Source organism: Ambystoma mexicanum, chromosome 11 (assembly GCF_040938575.1).
Source record: "Ambystoma mexicanum isolate Mex_15411 chromosome 11, UKY_AmexF1_1, whole genome shotgun sequence".
Classification (NCBI taxonomy): domain Eukaryota; kingdom Metazoa; phylum Chordata; class Amphibia; order Caudata; family Ambystomatidae; genus Ambystoma; species Ambystoma mexicanum.
Genome location: NC_090934.1, coordinates 108,993,581 through 109,014,183, shown reverse-complemented (window position 1 = coordinate 109,014,183; position 20,603 = coordinate 108,993,581). Strand labels below are relative to the sequence as shown.

General features: G+C 45.7%; 1 protein-coding gene across 2 annotated transcripts in view; it reads left to right on the top strand.

Annotated features, from left to right (window-relative positions):
- The window catches only part of GRIK3 (glutamate ionotropic receptor kainate type subunit 3), a 1,124,179-nt gene that overhangs the window by 589,089 nt on the left and 514,487 nt on the right, over positions 1-20,603 (top strand). The gene's annotated exons all lie outside the window — the stretch shown is intronic.

The window sequence follows — 20,603 nt, the reverse complement described above, 5'->3', positions numbered from 1 at the left end:
CATCCTGGGTTATGTGTGGACTCCTCCAGCCCAAGGGGGGGGATCCAGCCAAGCACCTAACCCAGGGAACTTCCCTCCAAACTTCCCACAGGAGGGCAGAAATTTACCAAACCCTGGGCAGAACTTTTTCCCCAGATATCCACCCGACTTCCAACCCCAAAATCATCCATCCTTCTTTCCTCAATTCCCTGAGCCCAGACCACTGAATCCGGGAGAGGGGAGGCCAAGGGTGGAGGGGTACCCAAATCTTCCCAACCCGGGGTATTACCAGAGGAGGGACGGCTACCCTTCCCGGGATCAGCCCAGGGGAGAAAACAGGGCCCCGTATCAGCCTGAGCGGGTGTCCCAGTTAGAGCGCCAGGTTCAAAACATGGCGCGGGATATGGGTCATATACTGAGGGCGCAGCAGAACCCTCAGATCAGCATGCCGGCGCAGAACGCACCCAACTCTGGACCTGGTGCTCCAGAACAATGACGGGGGCAGCACCCCGATAACTCACCGGTTCCCAGGGAGGAGGCACAAGGGGAAGGGGGGTGTAAAGCCTTGGAGGAAGCTTCCTTCCTCATTTGTAAACAGCCCCTGGAAACCCAGGAACCGGAAACAAAATCTCTTGCCCCTGAAAGTCTGCCCCCTAAGGAGCAGAGGGGGGGTAGGAGAAACAAAAGACCCAAACAGACTCAGTTTGAGGAGGAGGTACAGATCTTCCAAATTGAGGGAGAGGGATCCTCAGAGGATCCTGGGAAAAGGATCTTCTCCTTCAGAGAGGGGGGAACTCCTCCCAAAGAAAAATGGGTCCCTAGGGATGCCAATCCAGACTGGGGAGATGTGGAGACTGAGCTACCGCCGCCCACCATCTCATCCCAGAACCAACAGCAAGAAAATCCCCTGGTTCAAACCCATCCTGGGGACTGCCTCCAAAAAGGGGGGGGCGGCCCAGAACCGGAGCCAGGGGAACCCACAATGGCTCTGATCTCCAGTTGCCAACTTTTTCTTTCAGATTCCCAAGACTCTCCACAGAATTCTGCCCAAATCTCTTCGCTAGCGATGTTTAAAACCAGAAAGTTAGCCCACCAGTTGTCCAAAAATGTACATTATCTGTGCCCCCTTGAGGAGAAGGAGGGAAGATATTATGCCCCGGTACAAGTACAGGGGCAGGGTACAATCTCAGTGCTGGTGGACACTGGATCTCAAGCTACCCTTCTGTCCAGAAGGGCCTTTGACGAACTGAATGCAGGAAGGGGAGAGAATTACCAAATTCCTCTCACCTCTCTTCCTGGACAACTACAGAACTTTGACGGGAAGGAAATTCCCGTCGAGGGGATGGCAGACTTGGACATTAAGATCGGGCGACACAAGTTGAAACACCCGGTCATAGTTGTGACCCCAGAGGGCACCCCTTGTTTACTAGGGAATGACCTCCTGAGAAGGTTGTCACCCCTAATAGACTGCGTAAACAAGGTCCTCTGGACTCAGACTAGCCGACCCATAAAATTAAAACAGAGTGTCAACCATGTTAGTTTAAACGGCACATGCCACATGGTTGAACAAAAATCTGACCAAGTAGAATTTCACTTCCAGAACAACCAAATTCCAGACGTGACAGTAATAGCAGTAGGACAACAGACTGGTGATGGGGGGTCCTCTCTATTTCTGAAAATCAACCTTCCTTCCAGTCTAAAGTGGTATTCCACGCTGGAAGGAAACACTCTGAAATTCTATACCAATTCACAATCTGAAACTCCCACTCCTATAGTCCAGAAAGATGTGAAATCAGCTCAAAGCCTGGCTGATATTCAGCAAATTGGAGAGCAGTTGTTCATTCCTGTTCAGTTAAATGATGGGAAGGACTCTGTTCTCGCTCGAGTGTGTGTGAACAACGGTAAGAGCTTCATCAGCGAAGCCATGTTCCGCCAACTCCCAAAAGATCCAGCCATTCCCACCTTCAAACTGATAGACAAATGGGAAATGGACCTGGAAGCACCCAATTCAAAACATCTCCTGCCCAGCAGGTGTATGCTCAAAATCTCCATTGGCAACAAGAGCATAGTCCACAATTGTTGGGTCGTGCGAGACGTCCCTGCCGCCTTTTACTTAGGCAGTGACATTCTCAATCGCTTTGCCATTAGTTTGGACCTAATAAACTTCAAAGCTTGGTCCCGATTAGCGGATAATCCCATGGGCTTTGATGATCCAGAAAAAGCATTTAGGTCAGCTCAATTGCTACCTTATGCAGTTGAAATTCAGGTTAAAGAGGAAGTCACCATCCCAGAAAGGACCCGACAGTTCTCCCTGGAAGTGAAAGTTAAAAGGGGACAAGAGTTAAAAAACCCTGATGCTTACGTACATCTAAATGCTTCTCTCCAACAGCAAGGGTTGGGGGTAAACCCAACTCCATTAGTCAACATAGAACATGACACCATTCTAATAGAGGTGGATAACAGCGACTTAAAGAGTATTACTCTAGCCGCAGGCACCATTATTGGAATGGCGGTTGATGACCGACATTTCTCCATTGATCTTGTAAATGAACTGTTAGGACCAATCCCCAAGGACTGTGTTGACAGTGACAGTGAGGACAATACAACACCAGACAGGATCTTCACCCGGCATGGGGGGAACTTCCTGGTGTACACTTCCTGCCCCTATGGTAAGGAAGATGTGACGTGTGACTTCAGGAGGGATGAGGTGATTTTCCAAGTCCATGAGGGCTGCCTTTCCCACCTGAAGCCTCCGGTCCAAATCAGCACTCTGACCAGGGACTTCTCCACCCAGCTGGAGGAGGCCGCGGAGATAGCCAAACCAGAAGTCTTTCCAGGCTTCAGGCAGATGGTGGAAGAGAGAGTCAACCTAGCTGATGCCTGTGTGACTCTGGAACAAAAGCAAAAGTTGAAACAAGTTTTCTTGGATTTCCAAGATCTCTTTGCGGTAGACTCATATGACTGTGGTCGCACCGACATCCACACCACAACAATCCCCACGGACCCTGGCATGACTCCTGTGTTTGTGAAGCAATATCGCTTGCCTCTCGCATCAATGGAGTCCCTTACTGAAATAATTAAGAACCTTGAGTCCCAGGGAATCATCCGTCCAGTCCACAGCACCTTCAATAATCCGGTGCTTGGAATATTGAAGCCAAACGGCCAGTGGAGACTCTGCGCCGACCTCAGGGAGCGCAACAAACGGGTCCATACTTCCCGATGGCCTCTGCCCTACATTGACCAAGGGCTGGCCCGGATTCAGGGGTCACAGGTATTCACTGCAATAGACCTGACCAATGGATACTGGACTGTGCCTGTCAGCAGGGAGGACCAATACAAACTGGCTTTTACCTTTGGGGGCCAGCAGTACACATGGACCCGGACTCCCTTCGGATACCTTAACTCCGGTAATGAGTTCAATATTTTCCTACATAAGGCCATGCCCGACTTGTGTACGAGGGGTAACCTGGCTTATGTAGATGATGTCCTCATCAAAAGTTCATCTGTGGAGGAACACATAGCAGAGATCCGTTATGTTCTGACACAGTTGAGGGCCGCCGGAGCAAAACTTTCCTTTCAGAAAGCACAGTGGTGTAGAACCCGTGTTAATTTCTTGGGGCATGAGATTACTCCTCACGGTCTCTGTCCCCAGGAAAAGAAAGTGGAAGCACTTCAGAAACTGAAAGACCCCACAACTCTGCGGGAACTAAGGAGCCTCCTTGGACTGACTAATTACAGCAGAAAGTTCATTGAGGGCTACGCAGAGATCACCAGACCCCTGATTCATCTCCTGAAGGGGGGGGTCAAGTGGGAATGGGGTCCAGAACAAGCCGAGGCAGTAAAACAACTCAAAAGAAGCCTCTCACAAGCGCCTTGCCTAGCTTACCCTGTCAGAAACAAGGAGTTCTTCCTGGAGACGGGGTTCTCTAATACGTGCTTGACGGCAGTATTATACCAAAAGCATGACAAGGTCAATAAAGTAATCTCCTATGCGAGCAAAACTTTATCCTCTGTGGAGGAAAAATTCAACGATTGTGAGAAGGCACTCCTGGCAACGGTGTGGGCATTGAAGAATTACCGCCCGTTTATCCAGGGGGAGACTCCACACCAGCCTCTGCAGTATCTCCAAAGTGACAGAATCCGGGCCGGAAATGTGAGTAATTCCCGAATTACTTCCTGGATTCTGTCAATGCAAGGCTTTCCTGTGGAGGTCAGATATGGCCAAAACAAGAAGAGTCCCCTCGCGCAAGGTCTGGCTGACTTGCATGATTGTGCCAGAGAAAACTGTCTCGAGGACGAAAGTCTAAAAATAAAGGACAACATGGAGGCATACCTTAATTCCCCCCACAAAGTCTTTGAAGAAGACAAGTGTGAGGGAATGCACACTGTGTATGTGGATGGATGCTCTTACCATGTTGACAACAACGGGGAGAAAGAACTGGTGGCCGGCATAGGGAATGCATGGGTGAATGAGTCCCCAGAACCCTCCGCGGGATACAAAATTGGTCCCCGAAGTAGTCAGGTGGCAGAATTGATGGCGGTGCATCAGGCCATCCTCACTGCTGTCCAGCATCAACTCCACGAACTGGTCATAATCACAGATTCGGATTATGTACGAAACGGGTTCGTGGAACACCTGGTTAATTGGAAAACCAGAGGCATGTTTTGTGCTAACAACAAACCCTTGAAACATGGGAAGTTGATCCAAAACATTGATGATCTGGTCAACTCGAATGAGATGACCATCTACTGGAAAAAGATCAAGGGTCATTCCAAAGTAGAGGGACCAGACAAAACTGGAAATGACTTAGCTGATCAGCTGGCCAAAACCGGGGCCATCCAAGGGGATCTAATTGAGATTGAGTCCCTGTTGGGGGAAATCCAGGTCACTGCCATCACTAGGTCCCAGACAAATGCTCACAACGACCTTTCAATTGCCCAATGGAGTAAGGAGACCCCTGATGCTGATCTGATTACCGCTCAGATGGGGGATCCAATAATTGGTAAATTTTACCAGCACCTTGAGGACCCTGAGAACTTTCCCCTGACGGATACCGATTACATTGGGAAAGAGGACCTAAGAGTGTTGATGAAATGTCCAAAAATGTTCCGGATCCAAGACGGTTTGTTGGTAAGGAAATCCAAAGCTGGCCACGATCAGTGGGTGGTTCCTACCTCATTCCGAAGCCTGATGTTAAGTCACGCCCATGATGCGGCCACCACCGGTCATAGGGGGTTTCACACAACATTGGAAATCTTAAGAGAGGTTGCATACTGGCCACACATGGGGCAGGACCTCGACCAGTACCTGAAGGGTTGCCTTGTGTGTGCACAATTTCAGCCATCATCCCTCACACACCGGGCGCCTTTACAAAAGAGGGGAATGACACTGCCATGGTCAGATTTACAAATCGACTTTGTAGGCCCTGTGATTCGCTCGGCTAGGGGGAATAAGTACATGTTGACCGTGACATGCTTGTTTACCAAGTGGGTGGAATGTCTCCCAGCCCCAAATTGCAAGGCAGAAACTGCAGCTGCCTTGATGATTAACCACATCTTTTCCCGTTTTGGTCTACCTCAAAGGATTGAGTCAGACAGAGGTAGCCACTTCACCAGCGAAGTAATGACAAAGATGTGGGAGATACTGGGGGTCAAGAGAAAGCTGCATATTGCTTACAGACCAGCTTCTTCTGGGGCAGTAGAGAGATATAACCGGACAATTGTGAGCATATTAAAGAAGTTTGTGGCAGATTCTGGGCCAAGTTGGGATATCCGATTACCTCTGGTCCTAATGGCCATCAGATCTACCCCTTCATCTGCAACCAAAATGTCACCATTTGAGTTGATGACTGGGCGCAAGATGGTGCTTCCGCAGCATTTGCTCTACAGGACCCAAGAGCAGACACTGATAAATGCCTCCACTACTCATGAGTATGTAGAGAATTTAAGGAAACACCTCCAACATGCTTTTGCTTATGCTCAGCGGAATCTAGAAAGATCGGCTGATAGCATGAAGACCCATTATGACCTGAAAACTTCCAGGAAGGAATATCAGGTGGGAGACCGGGTCTATCTATACAACTTCCAAAGGAACCAGGCCAAGCAGCGCAAATTTTTGCCTACATGGAAGGGACCCTTTGAGATCGTCGATAAGATCTCCCCTGTGGCCTACAAGATCCGCATCCCCAAAGGCGGTTCGGCAGAGGGGGAAGACAAGTGGGTCCACATAAACCAGTTGAAATGTTGCCATCCCAGGCACACTCTGCAACAACTGGAGGAATCCTCTGGAATCCTAGCGGGTACTGTATCAGACTAATTCAGTTCCAATCATAAAACATACCACATCTAGTCTCTAAAATATTGTGATTTACATGAAACTGTCTCTAGTGATACTGTTTTTTTCAAAATAAGAATGTAATATTTCATTATGATGAAATGCATATGCTGCCCCACTACCTCAACAGTGGTGGAAAAACGTCTATGAGTAGATATTGCCGCTCTTCCTTTATCATCCTAGGAGAGATGAAACCATGAAGGATGACCAAGAAGGACGATCCGGAGACCGGGAGCAGAGACGCAACGGGCCCGGGGTACCGCCCAATCTTCCCATCAGGACCGGCGAGGAGAACTGATCGATCTGACCGGATAGAGAGGAAGATGCTGAACTGTGCCATCTACAGAATTGGAAGAAGATAATGTGGACATACCAGCGCCAGGGTTCAAAACCTCCCTTGCAACCGACTCCCCCTCGACTCAAGTCAAAGCGCAGTCGGGCGGGGGGGTTTGTGGAGGGTTTTGACCCATGTGGAATCATTAGACGGGGTGAATGTGGGGATTAAGCTGTCGCTGCCCATCATTTTGCCCCAGAACAAAAATAAATCATTGGAGTGGGTAAAGATGGGGATGCGCTGTCGCCGCCCATCATTTCATCCCAGAATCCAGGAGAGCTGCGCAGTTGTGCGCACTCCAAAATGGTTACCTAACTTGCCACCCACCAGTGTAAAGAAAGGTCTTTGTTAACAAAATCCACTGTTACTGATGTCAAAAAGTTGCTGAAATCGTGACTCATTGGACCACTTTAAAGATTCAACCCTTTTTGTGGGGTTCCACATAACCATCTTACTGTAAGGAGCCCCATCAAAACAATGTTAAGCAAGGATTTACTACCATGTAAGAACCATTCCTGTTTAGAATGCATTAATCCAAGAAAATCCCAAAAATGGGTGCAGTACCAGTACTCACCACTATCCAAAAGCCGGCGTTTTAAAACCCACTGTGTGTTTTTCTGAAGGCAAGCCAAAATGCCTATTTCAAACCTTGCAACATGTGCAAAATATTTACTGAACACCAGCAGACATTTGGCAGAATGGAGTTTTGTGTGCCTAACAAAATCTGGGAAATGAAGATCATAAGACAAGGTTTATAACAAGACTGGCTGAGCTGTGCCGCTCTAAATGATTGCAGCAGTTTAAGTTGCACTGGATTTAAAGACACTAAAATCGAAAATGTTTAGATTAAATGAGTGACCTATGTTTGGTGTCACATGCCTTTGTAACTGTTGAAATGTCATAGTTTTGCACTTAGAATCAGCATTCTAGCTGCATGTGTAAAATTGCAAGTTAAGTTAAAAAGCAACAAAAATAACATGCCAGTTAGCTGAAGGTCTGGCTTAAGGAACTTGATTTTGCCTAGCAACTGCTCCCATCAGGAGTGAAACTTGAGTCACAACTATGTTCCCAGGCCAATGTTCCTTTTGCTGCCCACACTAAGGATATGCCATCTATCTGATAATTGAATTTCCTGTGCTCTGCCAGAGAGTGAACAAAGCCCTCTTCACTTAGGCAAAGGTTTTTATTACAGATGTCGTAAAAAGTGGCTTCCTCCTGAAGAAGCTGGGAGGGGCACTGCCTGTGAGAGCAAGCTGGCTTGGCAGAAACTGGAAAGACTGGTTTCTGTACCATGTGACCTGAAAAGACACACCCCTGCAGCAAGAATATTGTTTTATAAAAAGGTGAATAACTCATAGTGCGGACATGTGAAAATGTTATAAATGATACCATAATTCTTGTGATTTTTCTGCCCACAGTTTGAGACGTGGTAGGAACCGGGGGTATGTTCGGGGGGGTTTTAGCGGAAAAGTGGATATTACTATAAATGTGTGCATGTTAAAAATCTGAAACTTCATCAGTTAATGTCCCTACCCCCTGCGCACATGTATGTAAAGTTGGGTCCATGTCAGAAATTGAAAAAGCAGTTAAAAAGTCAATTATGTACACTCTCTGAATGCAAGCTCCTAGAAAAAGCAGATTTGCACAGAGACATGGCTAAATTCAGCCACACCATATATATGTAATTTCAAACAACTGTGTAACTCTGAAGTATGTATTTTGATCATATATAGATTTGGGTGCACAGATGATAAGGGAGGTTGTTTCAAGAGATCATAAAATGACATCACTCTGACTCACAGTTCAGTTCGCCAATCAAGGGGACGAATGAAAGCTTGACCAATGACAAATGAGAGGGGCAAGTCTAGTGATGCAACACACACACCCACTCTCAAGAAACAGATAAAAGCAGAGAGTCAGGACACATAGAGAGCTTGAATTCCATTTGCTGCAACGCACTCTGCCGGACCATACAACATCCTGAGATCCAGACTTCAAATTCATCAACCTCCAGAAAGCCAAACTAGAGACTTCAATCTATCCAGAGAGAGACCCAGACCAGCAGAGAGAGCTGAACCAGATCACTGTGAAGTGCAGAGGCCAGACCAGACCAGACCAGACCAGAGTCCAGTTTAAAACCCTGACCAGATCCGTGACGGGGCCCATTTAATTCAAGAATATAGTGTGAGTACCCAGCAGAACTGTGTAGAACCAATCTCTTAGTTTAAATTCATCTAATTCAATCTATTTAACCTAAGTAGAACTGCCTCCTAGCTGTCACCTGTCATTTCTAGTTGCAAGCTGCACTTGTCATTTTGAGATTTTGAAATTTGCAAACCCAAAAATGACCTTTATTAAATCGCTCATATCTCCGCGACCGTTTGGGCTAGAGACTTGCAGTAACTTTCCTCTGATAGCTTAGAATCGTAGCTTTGAATCGCACCAAGAACCGCATTCCTACCCCTTATAGTTTTACCGCAATCGCGGAACACGCATCCACGAATTTTGCCGCGATTTGCAAATTTCTTCACATGTAAAAACTGCTGCTGCCTGATTTCCATTTGCCAGAAATTCGTTTAACCTGCTAACTATCCCTGCATCATTGCTAGTGTGAGCCTGGACTAATATTAACTAGATACCACTCACCCTGAACCTCTAAAAGGGAATTAAAAGCGTTTCCAGCATATTTCTCATTCATTGCCAGCACATATCAAAGCAATTTGGGCCTGTGATTTCAAAAACTCCTATCTGTTTTCTGTTGTCTAAGCTTGGGGGGGATTGAACTGATTACATTGATTGCATTTCTGAGAACTGTGTGCTTTCCTCCCATTTCCTTGCATTGCATAAAGAGGGGGGGAGGGAATAGCCAGAGAAAAGTGATTACATTGTTTGGTTGAAATCATATTGCGTATTTTCTGTACTGCATTCATTGAATATCGCATCCACCTGAGCTTACATAAAGCATCCTCTACCACATTATACTTTTGTTCCTATTTACCAGTGTGCTACCTTATCCATTTCATGTCAACTCATTAGTCATTATAAAGAAGTGTGCTAGTGCCAGATTCTCCGTTGTTAATATTTACCATATCAGATTAAGTGTGATATTCAATTATTAATTTATTATAAAGTGTGATATCTATATTTTAATGTATCAAATAAACCTTTTAAACTTGCAAAACAGAACTACTTCTTGGCTCAGTGGGGTCAGGGGGATTCCAAGAGAGGGGTGTTATACAAGGGTAGTCATCCAGAACGCATGAACTGGACCTAAAGATATATCAATAAGGGTTTTCATTCAGTATTATAGACTAGGCGTTAACTTGGCTGTAGTGCTGAATTGAATCCTCTTACAGGATCCACAATTGTTTCAAGTTCCTTGGGACTAAGTTGTTGGTGAATGAAGAGTTTATAAGTTGTTGGTGAATGAAGAGTTTATTAGCTTGGTAATGAAGGAGGATCGATCTCTAGCTGTGTCTTTTATAATCTGAGCAGGGCAACTGTCCCCTTTGCAGTTAGATGGTTTCAAGGAGACTATGATTTTTTGTAGCTCTGGTATAGTTACCTTATTGAATGTGAAACCTGAGTTGGTGTAAACAGAGGGGGGCATGATTGGACTGGTAGATTTACCAATGGTGAGTTGTTGCCGTTTGTCCTCTATTTTAGTTTGAAGCCCTGTAATTTTATTGTCGAGAGCATTCTGACTGCTGGTGCACCAGGGTTTGCCCTTAGTGCAGGTATCTGCAGGTGGATTGGGGTTTACACAGTTTTAATGGGGCAATGGTGTAAATGGCTTTTGACATGGAATCATTGTAGGTGGTAACCAACAGGTTCAGGTCAGCTGTGGCAGGCAGTGCATTAAGTGTGGGGACTACGAAAGGTATTAAAGCTTCTGCTGTGATATTTAGTTTATACCTAGTCGGACATGGTGGTGCCGTAGGGGACTTTTTAGGCTCTAAATTATTGATATTGATGTGTAGGGAGAGGAGATGATGATCGGTCCACACAAGTGGTGAGGAGTCCTTAAGGGTAATATTGCAGTTGAGGTCTGCTACCCAGTCGAGTATCCTACCTTTCACATGAGTGGGTTGAGGACTTATTTGTAAGAAGCTATGTTCAACTAGTGCATTGGCAACAGAGGTGTCTGGTAGGTCGTTGGGGACATTGTAGCCAAGGTTGAAGTCGCCATGGATGATATTTTGTGCCGTAGATTAGGAGTTCTCTGCTACTAGTGACATAATGTCTTCTTAAAAAGATCCAGGAGGAGCAGGAGGCCTATATATTAGGTGAATCGTAATGGTATTTTTGGGGGACGTTTGAAGCTTGCCTGTGAGGAGTTCACAGGATGCCAATGGTGAGGCGTTGGCTAGTCTAATGTCTAGGGTAGATTTATAGATAATGGCTACACCTCTTCCCCGAGTGCTGGGACTGTCAGCTCTGAGGATGGAGTATTTGTCAGGAATGGCTAAGGTTAGAGACGGGCCAGCTGCATCATGTAGCCAAGTTTCTGTCATGGCGAGGAAGTCAATGTTGTTGGTCAGAATGACATCAACAATTTCAGTTGTGTGGGCAACTAGGGACCTAACATTAATTAGTGCTCCCTTTAAAAGGTGTTTTTGGGTGTCCTTCTGGATGTGGCTAGAGCTATTGTCGAGTGAATTCTTTGTGTCGTTGGAGTGAAATTTTCTGCGACTAAGTTTAAATTTGTTGGAGACTGAGCTCAAACTAATGGTATTGGTGTTGGGTTTGGCCAGTGGTTGATGTTCATGTGAAGTCTGGTACCTAGTCTGTTGTTACGCTCTGTTAGGTTAGGGCTGGCAGTGAGTATGCCAGCGTGCTATTTGGTTACAGGAGGTGTGACTGTGGGTGAGCCAAGTTTACAGTTAGGTGTGATATCATGAGCATGGCACGGTAAACAGGATCTTAGACGGTGACACCTGGACTTGCCAGTGAAGGGGTGTGAAGGGTTGTATCCAATGTTGGCATAGATGTGGGTTTGCGGTTTTATGTGTGTGTTGGTACTGGTTTCAGTGTTATCTGTAAGGTCGCTAACACTAGTGGTGTCTGAGTGATTGGTGCCTAGTGGAAAAGGTGGCAGTGAGGGCAGAAATGGTGTGGGGCAGGTGATAGGGTGATGCCGAGGGCAGGCAAGTTTGGCCAGACCATTATTATGGGTGGTATAGTGGTTACCGCTGCATGGTACACTATCTAGCATGATACAATACGGGAACATGATTAAAGTAAGCCAGACTTGCATGGTGGGTGGATGTTGCCCTGCAGATTAAGTACTATGCCTAGTGTTTGTAGTCACGGTGATGATACTGAGGCCTAGGGTCAGGGTAGAATGAAAGGCTTAGAGGAGGTAGTAGTTTGCAATGGGCAGGAGCTGAGCACGTACTGGGCAAGTGGTGTCACGTACGGGGCCTAGTGCTTACATGTAAGGTTAGATAGAAGACATGAGTAGTGGAACATATGAGGGCTACTTAAATTGCAGTGTTAAGCAATGACATAGGAGGGGCGACAGGGTGCAAGGATCAACATTCGCACAGGTTAGCCTCTGAAACTGCATAGAGAGCTGTATCAGGAGTAAGGAGTAAGTCTTAGAAAAACAGTTACCAGACATTAACAATAGCCATAACACAAGTGGGCTTTCAAGACACATGAGTTTATGGGATTATGCATTTTTAATTAGTGCATAGTAATCAATATAGCCAGGGAGTACATATCAGACACAACAGGGTATAGGTTTGTGGTTGCTAAATCCAGCTTCAAGCTAAATGTTTGGGGGTACAGATATCATACAAGACAGTGATTAAGCAGTTACTATGAGTACTATGAATAGTAATTGAAAGCACAGCTCATAGTAAGACAGTGATGTACACACTCGCTGAAGGCTCACATATCATTGTAGGTTGCACATATTGGGGTTGCACATTAAGTATACGGAACAGGTAAAATTGAGTGGTAGAGGCAGTTGGTAATAAACAAGTAATGGACCAAAATACAATGGCGTTCTGCAAAGTAGCCATAGGCAGTGATGCACAACAGCTCGTACAGCGGCAGAGTCGCAGGAAGATAATGGGCACTGGGTGCAGCGTGACGTTAGTAAGGTGGCAGATCATAGCACGTAAAGTCAGCATCACAGTGCATAGTCATAGTGTTGAGGGCACAGCAATCTTACCATGTGGTATGTGTCCTGGCAGCCTGTGTGTAGGAATTTTCGTTGGTGGTGAGGTGAGCCGGCAGAGATCTTTGCCCTGGCCTCTGTCTGATCTGGATAGGTTCGGGACAGGAGCCTGCCTTGTGCTGTGTGCCTTTGAGTTTGGGCTGGCGCTCGCCTGCCGGTGATCAGTGACTGGTTTAAGGTTCTGGGCCAGCCAATCCGGGTGCAGGCTGGGTTTCTGGTGGGTGATAGTAGTTAGGCATTAGCAGGGGCGTACATCTTAGTGTGATTGTAATTGTGTTCCCCCCTTTTGATGGCTAACTAAAGAGTATGCCCGTGGCCTCCCAGAAGGGTTTTTCCAAGCATCCCCACCTCCGCCACAGACAGAAATGAAGTATAATACAGAACAGTGGTGTAACACAAATTATGGAAGGCCTCCCCACAAGCCCTGCTCAAGCCCTGCACCCCCTAAGCTCCTCAAATAAGTACAGGCTCTGCCACAATCTTCCCTGACAACTCGGGGCACGACAAATGTGCAATGCATAAAGCTGATCGTGCCCCCCTCATCACGATCAAAAGACATTGGGCCTCATTACGACCCAGGCGCTAATGGGTTAACGGTGCCGTAAAAGGCTGTGGCGCCATTAACCCATTAGCACCTAATTACGAGGTCCCTTTGTGGGACCCGACCTTAACGGCTGGTGTAGACCAGCCGTTAAAGTAGGGAGCCGCAAAGGGACCTTGGTGCTTAGCGCCTTCCCCATTCCCATTGAGCCCTATGGGGCAATAATGGGACTGGGGAAGGGCCATGGAGGAAGGGGGAATTACCACCCCGCCAACCTTGTAATGGGGTGGTAATTCCCCCTTTCTCCATGGCGGAGTCGGTAACTTACCAGCATGGACCATGGTGCTAATAGCACCATGGTCTTCCGCCAGGGTCGTAATGAGGCCCATAGCTTCGCATGTTACCTTGCAGGGATTAAAATAGCCAATGGTACTCCCTTTCAGTCCCCTTACCCTCTTCATTCTTGCTGTAATATGAATGATAAATAAGTAGCATTTCAAGGCCATCATCAGCAGTCCACGGCAAGGCTACTTGCATTCTAGCATAGGCACAGGACACTCTTCACCATTGGCAGCCACGAGGAAGGTACACCCGCCATAGTATACATTTAGGGCACAGATCATATGTAAAAGGTGCACATAATCCAGAATAGACCGATGACTCAGATTAGCTCCCTCACAAAAGCAAACATGCTCAAGCGTGGATACGGGAGACCAATTTGAAGCAAGGAGAAAGATACATCTACCATAGAATATATAATGGATGAAGATTCGAATCTATGAGGAAGGTGTGCGTATCCAGACCGAGTGAGATTAGAAAGGAGACATGGTTTTCAAGTAGTTTTGCCATTAGAGAGCAAAGAAACACGTGGCTGTGGTGTGCAATATATCAATGCTTACACTTATTATAGAGGAAGCAACACTACAGACAGTGAAACCATGTTTGAAGCTGTTGTGAAGATCATACCCTGAGAACAACATCACTCAAAAGGGTGACAGTTGTGAATGGCTTAGGGACTGCCAATTTTGACATTTTAGGCAATGCAAGATTAAATGAGATGCTCAGGATTACACATTGGTTAAAAGGTGAAGGTGGGATTTGCACCCACTCTGCAAATTCTGCACTTTACCACTTACTTTCCTAGTACGTACCATGAACTAAAATAATCCCATTCTATAGATCTGATTTAGAAAGTAGACACATCGCATAACCTAACCTGACTATTTTAATCCCATTCTATAGATCTGATTTAGAAAGTAGACACATCGCATAACCTAACCTCACCATTTTAAAAAGAAAATGTTATAGAAGCTTATTATGCACAATAGGAATGATTCTAGCTTCATTGTCTCGACCATGAAGGGAAGTATATATGTACCAACATACTATTTGAAGTGATCCTAAAAGAAGATTACATCTGTGTATTTTAATGCTTTAAATTGGCCCAAAACACAGGCTTGTGAAATTGTTATTTAAAAACATACTCTAAAACCTTTCGGTTGTGCAAAAAAGCTAACATTTTTTTGTGCCAAATGAGCAGACCTTAAAATATGTGTGCCGTTGGCCTGCAATATCCGATCTGCTCTCTTCTGTTTAGGACCCCTTCCGCTGAAATGACCTACAAAAAAAGTCAGATCAGGTAGTGAATGAGATAAACAATACCCCAAGCATGTGTGAAGCCAACCAGTAATGTCAGTAATGTCAGTGAAATAAGTTGATTTGTCTAGGATCACTGCACTGCTGGGGAAGCCAGGATGGAAGCATGAACGCTTTGGTTCCACAGTCTTTTTGCATACCTAATCCCTTCTCGGACTAACACTTTGTAGTCTTCATTTGAGGTGGCAGCCTAGGTTTAACAAGCCTCCATCTACAGAAACCAATATCTAGACTTTCACCATACTGATGCTATATTCATATTTATTTTTTATATAGCAACCACAGGTACAGGTACACTGCTGAAAAAAAGGCACCTGTTGCGCTACAAAACAAAGTACGCATACTTGCCCATTTATCAACTTCAAACATAGAAAATGCTGAGCTGGCCTTGCTGGAATTCAGTATTATAATCTTCCATATGAACACCAATCTATGCAATTAGTGCTTAACACACTGAGCTATCTTCTGCACCAACGCGACACGCGCATTTATCAGTATGCATTTCAATGTTGGTTATTGCACATGATCTATATAATTCCCATAGAAAGGTGAGATTGCTACATGAGTTGTCGTAGTGAACACACAAACTATGTGTGGGACAGTGAACACAGAAAGCATTACAGGATGAATTGATCAGAGCAGAAAGTATTTGTTACAAATGACAGGCAATAGGTTCAGAGCCTCAGCAACACGCCATACAATATCTTGACATGTGGTATTAAATTTGTAAAAACAATGGTCACTAAGTTATTTAGATTAGACACCCTTGTGGGGGGCCCCCTCCAAGGAGGGGCCCGGGGCAAGCACCCCTTTTGCCTTCCCATAAAGACGTCACTGGCTGCAGTGACACACCATGCGCTCCATTGGGTGAAAGATGTAAGAATGATTTTAATGAAATTGTACATCTTTCAATGAGTGTCTAACCTCTCTTCCTCGCTGTTCAACCAATAACTGGCACTTCGTGCCCACTGCATTGCACTCTCTGCCCCAACTTTCAATGCTATGTGGATGACACTCAGTTCATCTTCAGGCTCCGTTCTGCCACTTCTTCTCCTACTCTCATCTCTGACTGTCTGTCCGTTATTCAGGAGTGGTGTGCCACCAACAATCTTTTCCTAAATGCCAGTAAGACTGCAATTCTCCTCATCAGCGCACCTGCTCCCTCCTTTCCTGTTGCTCTCTGGCCGGCCTCTCTTGACCCTCTTCCTTCTCCCACCTGTGAAGCTAAAAATCTCTGCGTCATCTTCAACACCACTCTCTCCTTCTCTTCTCACATCTCTGACACCTCTAAGAAGCACACTACCAGCTGCACCTCTTCAGAGGTATTCTTCCTTTCCTCTCCTTCCCCCAGAAACTCACTGTCTCCAGATCTCTGGTTCTCTCTAGGCTGGACTACTGCAACAACCTCTTTCTAAATCTTCCTGCTTCTGCACTCCGCCCTCTACAACTCATTCAGCACAGGACTGCAAGACATGCCCTTGTCCTCAAGCCCAGGGATCATATCTCACCAGGACTGAAATCTCTGCACTGGCTCCCCGTGACTACAAGGATTAAGTTCAAACTCCTCTGCATTGTCCATAAGTCCTTCTGGGGCCTGGGTCCTCAATACCTCCAACTCTGTCTACCTAAATATCTTCTGTCTTGAGCTCTTCGCTCATCCGCCTCCATCTCCCTCAGGGTCATTCGCTTCTCCAAGCAACGAGTTGGTGGTAGATCTGGTTCTTCAGCTGGGGCCTTGAGAACAGCCTCCCTGCCCCCCTGAATCTTGAGACCCATCTCCGGGTCCGGAAGCACCTCAAGACCTTCCTCTTTGCTTCTGCTTTATCTCCACCTCTCCCCTGCTGAACTCCTGACTGAAACTGCACTTGTCACCTGGCTACCCTCTAATCTCGGGACCAGGTCCCCTCCCCCACCAGCTGCACACCTGAACTACCTCCCGGACAACCCCTGCACATGGGGACTGTTTCTGTATCCCTATAGTCCCCACCAGCTCTTGACACTTGATGTCTGCACTTACTCCTGTACTTGCCACTAACTGACCACACTTTTACCTATTGTTTTGTTTATTCATTTTGTATTTATTCTTTTCTGTTGATCCTATGTATTGCACTGCCCCTTCCCACTTTCCTCCGCACTTACCCTTTCGTCCTCCCCTGCACTTGTGCAATCTCAATATCACCTGGCCTAATAAGATCGTTGTCTTTTTCTTCCCTCTGTTTCCCCTCCTTTGCCTCGTCGCGCATTGAAACACGTGCGTATAGGTGCATCATAAATGCCATATCATATCATTGAAACTTACTTTCATGAGTTGTGTCTTCAATCTTTGTCAATAATGTTCATCATATATCACTTTCATGAAGCTGCAACCACAGTGTTTTGATAGTGGTCAATGCAAATAGCTTTCACCTCCTCCCACCCACTCCCCAAGCTCAGTCAAACACAAATACTCACTGCATTTCCTGGCTTTTGTGTGCATGAATAAACACCTAGTCAGACAAATCAACACAAATATAAACACATTACAAATCTTGCACACACTTGCATACATACTCATTACAAACATTATACACATGCACAGACATTACAAATCTTGTACACAGTACATACACTGCAGTGCAATGCTTACAAACACACATGGACTCATACAAACACTGTATTTCTTTTACCTTACCTTGCCTCACACGCTGCTGCTTCAGTGGTCTTGAGGGCCAGCAGGGCAATGAAACCTGCATGGTGTGCTTCTGTTGACATGCTCCCCCGAAAATAATGTGTTGGCCTGGGGGTGGGATCTTGGCAACCATTTGAAGCACACAGCACCAATGCCTGGGCCAGCATTTATCTCACACATATTTTTAAAGTAATGTATTAAAGTCTTAACTCTGTTTTTTAAAGTGCTTAACAGTTAGAGGGCTGAGTGGGGCCCCCTGGATATTAATTTAAGAACATTTCTTTTAGGTACTTATTCTATGGTGATAGGTGATTTTTTTATTTATTAAACAGAGTGATATATGTCATTTTATATTTTGTATAAAATAAATGTGCAAAAATGTGTTCTTAATTCAATATAAACTAAAAATGCACAATAAATAAATAAAAAAAATAAAGTGTTAACTTTAATTTTTAAAGTGCTTTAGAGTTGAGCGGGGCCCTCTGTATCTGGGCCCTCCATACTGAAGGTGCTGCAAAGGCCCAGGCAACACCAGTTTTGCAGCACTGACAGAATGAGTGTATAGCCAGCAGAAGTGCAAGCTACACTCAAATGGATTAAGTGCAGACATTGAAAGATTCACCTGCACTTTCATCCTCTCTCCCTCTCATGTCAGGTCCCCTTCAGGACCCCCCCACCTCACTCACCTGTGTTGTCATTTCAATATTGAGGGAAAAGTGTGCATGCCGCTAACCTAACTACACCAAATGCTTTGCCTCACCAATGTTTATGCTTGAATGATGCCAGAGAATGATGCTTAGATTCCTTGCCAAGGGAATCTATGATTTTGAGACAGGTCGGAATTTGGGAGCCCCAATCACAATATTCCCTCTGAGTGAGTCAAGCACGCATTTGGAAAGGTGACTGTTCATTACACCGGGAGTCGGTTTAGGATTTGTACACCTAGGGCCTCATTACAACCCTGGCGTCAAGGGGTTAACGGCGCCGTAAAAGGCTGTGGCGCCGTTAAACCCTTAACGCCTGATTCACACTTTAACGTCTGCTTTTTGCAGGCGTTAAAGTCCAACCCGCTAAGGGACCTTGGTGCTAATTACGGCACCGTAATTAGCGCCTTCCCCATTCCCATTGAGCCCTATGGGCCAAAAATGTGAATGGGGAAGGGCCCATGGTGAATGGGGATTTACCGCCCCGCCAACCTTGGAATAGGGCGCTAATTCCCCTTTCCACCAAGGCGGTGCCAGTATTTTAACGGCATTGACCAAGGTGTTAATAGCACCTTGGTCCACCGCCATCCGTGTAATGAGGCCTATGTCTGATTGATTCAAGTGCATGCCTCAGACCTTTCAAACTACTAGAACCTATATACACACACACACAACAACACACAGATGGCAGATAGGTGCATGTTAGAAATCTCAGTTCCAAACTCAATGCATGTTTCACCTGACCGCCACCAACGGATCGTCCAATGTCTGCGCGTTGTCATCTAATGCATATTTTGTTTTCCACTTCGGGTATCACATATTTCGAAGTGTCACTGCCGCAAGCCACATAGAACTGTGTCAGCACCCTGGAACCTGACACCTCGGGCCTGTACTTTCCTACACCACACATTTAGCTCCTGGCTGTCCCTCCACCCCACAAATCCCCCCCCTTTCTTTTTTGGCATAACCAAGTTCCGAAAGGCCACCCAAACATGGCCGAGGTGTGCTATACTTTACGTAACATTACCTTTAAATTGGGGAGTTATAACACTTATTAAAGTGCTTCGTGGAGGGAAGTAACTCCCATGAAGATTTAGAGTACATCTGATGTTGCTATGGTTATGCTGGTAATAATGGTGTTTTAATGTGCGTCATTGTTATGGGTTATTTATATAACCAAAAGTCTGTTTCAAAGCAGATAGTGGGCACTTTAAGTAAAACAGATTATAATTAGTTATTCATAAAGCAGTTAATACCTAAAGGTTTTGAAGCACGGACCCGAGGATCGAACCCGTGTTGTTCTGTGTTGACTTGGGGCCTCATTACACGGATGGCGGTGAACCGTGCCACTATTAGCGCCATGGTTAATGCCGGTAAAATACTGGCACCGCCTTGGTGGAAAGGGGAATTACCGCCCTATTCCAAGGTTGGCGGGGAGGTAATTCCCCCTTCCACCATTGCCCTTCCCCATTCCCATTTTTGCCCCACAGGGCTCTATGGGAATGGGGAAGGCGCTAATTACGGTACCGCAAATTGCGGTACCGTAATTAGCTCCACTGGTCCCTTTGCGGGTTGGTTTTTAATGCCTGCAAAAAGCAGGCATTAAATTCCCCAACCCGCAAAGGGACCTCGTAGTAAGGCGGTAAGGATTTACCGGTACCTTATAATGAGGCCCTTGGTCACGTTGTTCCTGAGCTACCCCCCCTGAGACATAAACCCTTTCATGTTGGAGTTGTAATGTGCAAGTTTGGCCAGCGTGCAATTCCTGGCGCTTTGATGTGGACTTCAAGGCACATGCTGAAGGGGCGAACGGAGGGGCTTGCACACTGTTCATACATTTTTGCTGTGCATTTTATTTGCATTAGTTGATGATGTATAGCTACAGCAACAAATGTTGACCACATGTTTTAATGAGAAATACACATTAAAAAAAACGTGTAAGACCAAAGGCTTATACATGTTTATTTTAGTGCCTTTCTAACTGCAACCGGGGAACTGACGTGAACATGTTCGGGTGTACACTAGCTCACTGCATACCTTTTGCTGTTTTAAATGTATTCTGGATTGCATAATATAACCTTCTTTAAAGTATAGAAAAATGCTTGGTAAAATATTTGCTTACTTAAACCAATGTGGCAGTTGACTCTTTTTTTGTGTGTTCCCCCTAGTTCTAGTTGTGCCTCCTTGTTTGACCCCCTAA